Genomic DNA, 6,000 nt, shown 5'->3' with positions numbered 1-6,000 from the left:
TGCATGCCTTTTACAGCCAGCCCCGATCTAGGGGCGATCAATCCAAAATTCCCAGGTGGTATATGAATACCAACACCAGTAGCAATGATGACCCGATTCTTACTCTCCAGAACGGTGTCATCCATGGCGTGCAAGTCTAAACCTGCCGACCCTGGGGTAGCTCTGCATGGAGTCAGAGCTCCGGGAGTAATTTCCCAATACATCACAGTTTCACTGATCACATTAGGCATAGTCTCAACATTTGGGGGAAACAAACGCATAAGTGGAGATTCAGCATTTAAAAAAGGACGATTATTCAGAATCAATAGTGCTTGTGGTAAAAAGTCTCGCCAGTTTTTATACTTGTCATCTGTTAACTTTCGTAATTGGTCCTTTAACAGGCCATTCAATCTCTCCACCAGGCCCGAGGCCTGCGGGTAGTAGGGTATATGAAATATCCATTCAATATTATTTTCCACACAGAATTCTTGTACCAATCTTCCGGGATGCATTATCAGATTGAATTTGGAATGGCACACCATAATACATCATAATTAATTCTAATGTTTTTATGGTATTCAATTGGGTAGCTTGCTTACATGGAAGAGCTACCAGCAAGCCACTATATGTATCGACAATTGTGCAAACATATTGACAATTCCTACTCATGGGAAGGGGTCCGATGTAATCAATCTGCCAAATTTGAGCGGGCAGTTTCCCGCGATGTAAATGGCCTCTAACAATTTGGGGTACCTTACGCTGTCTGATATGTTGACAGACGGGACAATGTAAAATAACATTTTTGATTAGATCCAGGGGAATATAAATTCCTCTATCAGCAGCCCACCTGCTAGTGGCCTTCTCTCCAAAGTGTCCTGCCTTCTGGTGTGCCCATTTCGCCAATCCCGCAATATCAGGATCTTGTCTGTCCACCACTGCCTCAGCAATTTTAGATTTTTCATCTGCAATGTTATGAAAACATTTGTCAAGGGAGTCTATTGGAGTGTGAGCATCCACATGGAAGATTGTAACAGTACTCTGTGGGAGCATCTCCCAAATCTCTTGCCATAACTCTTTTCCCCACAATTCTTTGGAATGTAACTTCCAATTATGGGAATGCCAAGTTGGCAACCAAACAGCCAGTCCATTGGCAGTTGACCAAGAATCGGTAAAAATATGACATGTACCAGGTAATTCTTGTTTCAAAACTTGGTAAACAGCGTAAAGCTCGGCAAATTGGCTACTCTTCCCTTCACCAGTTGTGCTCAACAGTTTCTGTGTGACCGGATTATAAGACACCGCCTTCCAGTGCCGTGTCGTCCCAATAAACTTTGCCGACCCATCTGTGAACCAAACATGGTTTCTGTCCTCAGCGGACAAATCATCAAAAGGTCTACCCCACTTAACAGGAGACTCCTGTTCTAAAGGTACGGAACACTCACTCTCAGTCTCAGTCGACGGTGCTTGCGCCACTTGCTCATGTAAAGACGCAACTCCTTTCGGGCCCACACGTGCCCTGTCTTGTATGTACCATTTCCATTTAATCACGCTCGCCTCTTGAGCATGCCCAATTCGATGAGTTTTCGGTGAACTCAGAACCCACTGCATAATAGGAATTTCAGGACGCAAGAATATATCATGTCCCAAAGTCAATTGCTCGGTATCCACCAAAGCCCAATAACAAGCAAGTAGCTGTTTCTCAAAGGGTGTATAACGCTCACCAGCATCAGGTAGCTTTTTGGTCCAAAAACCTAACGGTACCTTACTCCTGCCTTGTTTCTGCCACAAACTCCAATTTGCATAAGGGCCTTGCACAGACACATTCAAATCCACATCACCATCACGTACAGGCCATAGATCCATAGCATGTTGAATTGCCTCTTTCGCCAGACTAAATGCATCTTGCTGTTGCTTATCCCATTCAAATGCATTCTTTTTACGTGTAATTCGGTACAAAGGGGCCAATATTTGACTCAAATGAGGAATATGCTGGCGCCAAAAACCAAATAAGCCAATGAAGCTCTGGGCTTCCTTCCTATTCCTCGGAACCGAAAAATCAAGAATCTTCTGTTTAACTTGAGGGATCACCTCGCGGAGTCCCTCATGCCAATTAATACCTAAAAATTTTACAGCTTGGGACGGACCTTGTAATTTATCCGGATTGATCTCCCAACCTTTCTCACGCAGACACTCAATGACTCTATCTAATTGTGTCTGAACATCCTCTTGCGTTTCGCCTTGGATCAAAACATCATCAATATAATGACATATCTGAATTTTGGGATGAACTGGTACCTCAGCCAAATGTTCTGCCACCAGCCGGTGACAAATCGTAGGACTATGCACATAGCCCTGAGGAAGACTTCTAAACGTCATCTGACGCCCGTTCCACGTAAAACTGAACTGTTCCTGACACTCAGGGGCAATTGGAATAGAAAAGAAAGCATTAGCAATATCGATGGACGCATACCATGTACCTGGATGTGTTTGGATTCTTTCAATCAGGGTAATAACATCCGGTACTGCAACAGTCAAAGAGGGCGTGTGTTTGTTCAATTCTCGATAATCAACAGTCATGCGCCAAGAATTATCACTCTTACGCACCGGCCAAACAGGATTATTCCAAGCAGAAGTAACTGGAGTTATAACACCTGCATCAACCAACTCCTGAATGGTGGTACTAATCTCTTCATGACCACCCGGAATACGATACTGCTTCTGACAAACCACTTTGGTCGCCTGGGGAACTTGTATGGGGGGCATCCTTAAACGACCAACCCGTATAGGTCTGGACGAGATATAATGCGTCGTCCCAAATTGGTAACACCCATCATCAAGATGCAACGTCATTCCCTTCAAAATATCAATTCCAATTATGAATTCTAAGAGTGGCACCACTAATACAGAATATTCCTTTCTAGGGATTCTACCTATTCTCATTTCAAGCAAAGTTTGAACTGCAGGGGTTTCTTTTCCTCCTAATCCGGTAATAGTAAAAGGCTGCCCTGTAAACTTCTTTGATTTTCCATGAATAAGAGTGGCCTCCGCTCCTGTATCAACTAATGCTCGGGCCCTTTGGATATTACGATGTCTCCAATAAATATCAATATCTACATAGGGTCTATTATCTCTATGAGCCCATCTGTGTACCGGAGCTTGACCTATTTCCTAGTCATTCTTACTGCATTCTGTGTACCAGGACAAATCAGGATAAAGACTCTCACGTTTCTTAGGTATCGGTACCTCCTGTTCATATCCATTCCCCGTACGGAACGGATTCAAGTCTTCAGTATTATACCGTGGGTTACGATCAACCAAGCTGTGACGATTCTCTCTCCTCCTCAACTCAGGAGATTGATCCCTATCATCTCTACGCCTGCTGTAAGCATGATCATTTCTCCCCCTTTCCTTTTCCCCCTCTCTCTCCCTGTCCCGCTCTCGACGGGGGGACAGATCACGTACAGGACACCGATCATCACGACGACCAGAACGCCCACGGCGATCGTCATCACCGCTACCATCAGAACAACCACGATCACACTCAGTCGTTCGAACACGCCGGGCACCCTCCTTCCGATCCAAGCCCCGTTTGCGAAACAACTCCCACAAATGAGCAGTAGTCTCACCATCAATGTCCTCCCGACGTACACCATCAGCCAAAAGACCAGTAAAGATATCACGTCTAGTAAATTTATATTCACCAGGAGTACGAGTGTCAGACCGGGGCTGACGTTCAGGTTTAAACCAGTCACCCAACTCACCGAGTTGGCGCACCGATTCCAACACCGTAGATAGCACATTACCAGTCTGGTTAATCAACAAAGTCATCATGACCTGCTTGTAGGCGACAGGAGAAGAGCGAATGATACGATTCCGCACAGAAGAAGTCAACATCCCATCAAGCAACCTGTCAGCAGTGCCCAGAAAAATAGCCGTTTTCATCACTTCCTCCTTAAGACGTTGCGCAGCATCACGCAAGGTATACCACGGCTTGTCATTGACAGGCCAGTCAGATTCAGTAGGATACTTCAAATTACAACCCTCAGTTGCCAATTGGAGCAAAGAAATTTGACCACCACCATTATAGTTACGAAAATGATCTTGCACAGTAGAATCCAAACTCAAAGAACAAAATTTCAAACAGTCGCCAGTATCCAGCATAATACCGGCAGCGCCCAGTTCATAAAGGCGCACCATCCATGTGAGCAAGGCCTCACCAGTCCGCTGCCGAAAGCGCTGCAAAATATCACTAATTTCTTGTTGAGTAAAATCTTCTAAACAGTCCAAAGAAACACCCTGCGGAGCATTAGGAGATTGCTGCAACTTCCGACGAAAAACCGGATGCGCAGAGACCACGGGACGAGCATCACAAGGAGCCCGAGCAGTACTAGTAGAGGGACAATCAGTGTAAGAAGCATCGATCCCGCCCGAAGAACGAGCATAATCACGGGGTGCACCATCAGAGGTGCGAGAAGCAGACTTACATTCATGACGGGAACGAGAAAACTCGTGCGCAACAGACTCCTCACCCGAGGAACAAGAGGTACTCGAGTCCCAGATATTACCATCCCATTCATCAGGATTCCAATCTAGTCCAGCTTTCGCCACGACCAGACGCACCTTACGCGTCGAGACTCGACCACGCCTGTTCTTGTACTTATAACGAGCAATTCGCACAGCCGCCCTTTCGGCAACCGTTTGGTAAGTGTCAAGTTTGTCAGAAAGCAACTTATTTTGACATCGCAGTAGAGTATTAGAATTCTGAATCTCAACAAAGTGTGCCTCCACATCCTTAAGAGAGATCTGTAATTTCAACAATCTCTCATGCAGAATCCGATACGCAGACAGAATAACCCAACCTCTGCGCCCTAAAGCGGGAACCTCCTCACCCTTCAATACAGGTGCCGTCTGCAAACAAGTAATCACGTCAGCCGGTTCCGCCGACTCCAAAGAAGAGTTCCAATTTTCACTCAGACCAGTAGAGTCAGCCCATTCACGGGCTAAGGCTCCATAAGGCGTTGAATCCCATCCGGGAATATCAACGGACAATTTAAGAGTAGATTTAGATTTCTTAGAAAACATCGCGAAAAAAGAAAGAAAAAGAAACGCAGAGAAAAGAAAGGAAGAGAGAAAGAGAGAGAGGAAAAAAAAAAAAAAACTATACACGCAAATATATAAAAAAGAATGCAAAGAAAACCACGCACACACCGAAAGCAAACATAAGAAAAACAAAACGCACACAGGTTTCGTAAACAGTTCGTGACGCCAAATGTTCTGCTTGGGTTTTCGGATCAGGTGGAACCCGCTCAACGGAGCCTTTCTAACCCAAACCAGAACGTTACCCCCTCCCTAGGGTCTTTTTACACCTAAATAACCACATATATATGTACCACCTAGGGACAGGGAATTCCTATTATATATATATATATATATATATATGTATATCAAGACCTCACAGTCTCGCGATCTCAAACAGACCCAGGACTTCCTACCCAGACGGCAGCCTCAGCCTCGCGGTCTCAGACAGACCCAGGACTTCCTACCCAGACGGCAGTCTCAGCCTCGCGGTCTCAGACAGACCCAGGACTTCCTACCCAGACGGCAGCCTCAGCCTCGCGGTCTCAGACAGACCCAGGACTTCCTACCCAGACGGCAGCCTTAGCCTCGCGGTCTCAGACAGACCCAGGACTTCCTACCCAGACGGCAGTCTCAGCCTCGCGGTCTCAGACAGACCCAGGACTTCCTACCCAGACGGCAGCCTCAGCCTCGCGGTCTCAGACAGACCCAGGACTTCCTACCCAGACGGCAGCCTCAGCCTCGCGGTCTCAGACAGACCCAGGACTTCCTACCCAGACGGCAGCCTCAGCCTCGCGGTCTCAGACAGACCCAGGACTTCCTACCCAGACGGCAGCCTCAGCCTCGCGGTCTCAGACAGACCCAGGACTTCCTACCCAGACGGCAGCCTTAGCACGAGCTCATCCTATTATTACCAGAATACACGACAGGGGAATCAGGGTTACC

Source organism: Triturus cristatus, chromosome 1_1 (genome assembly GCF_964204655.1).
Source record: "Triturus cristatus chromosome 1_1, aTriCri1.1, whole genome shotgun sequence".
Taxonomy (NCBI): domain Eukaryota; kingdom Metazoa; phylum Chordata; class Amphibia; order Caudata; family Salamandridae; genus Triturus; species Triturus cristatus.
The sequence above is the reverse complement of the archived record's forward strand: the minus strand, read 5'-3'. Positions refer to the sequence as shown.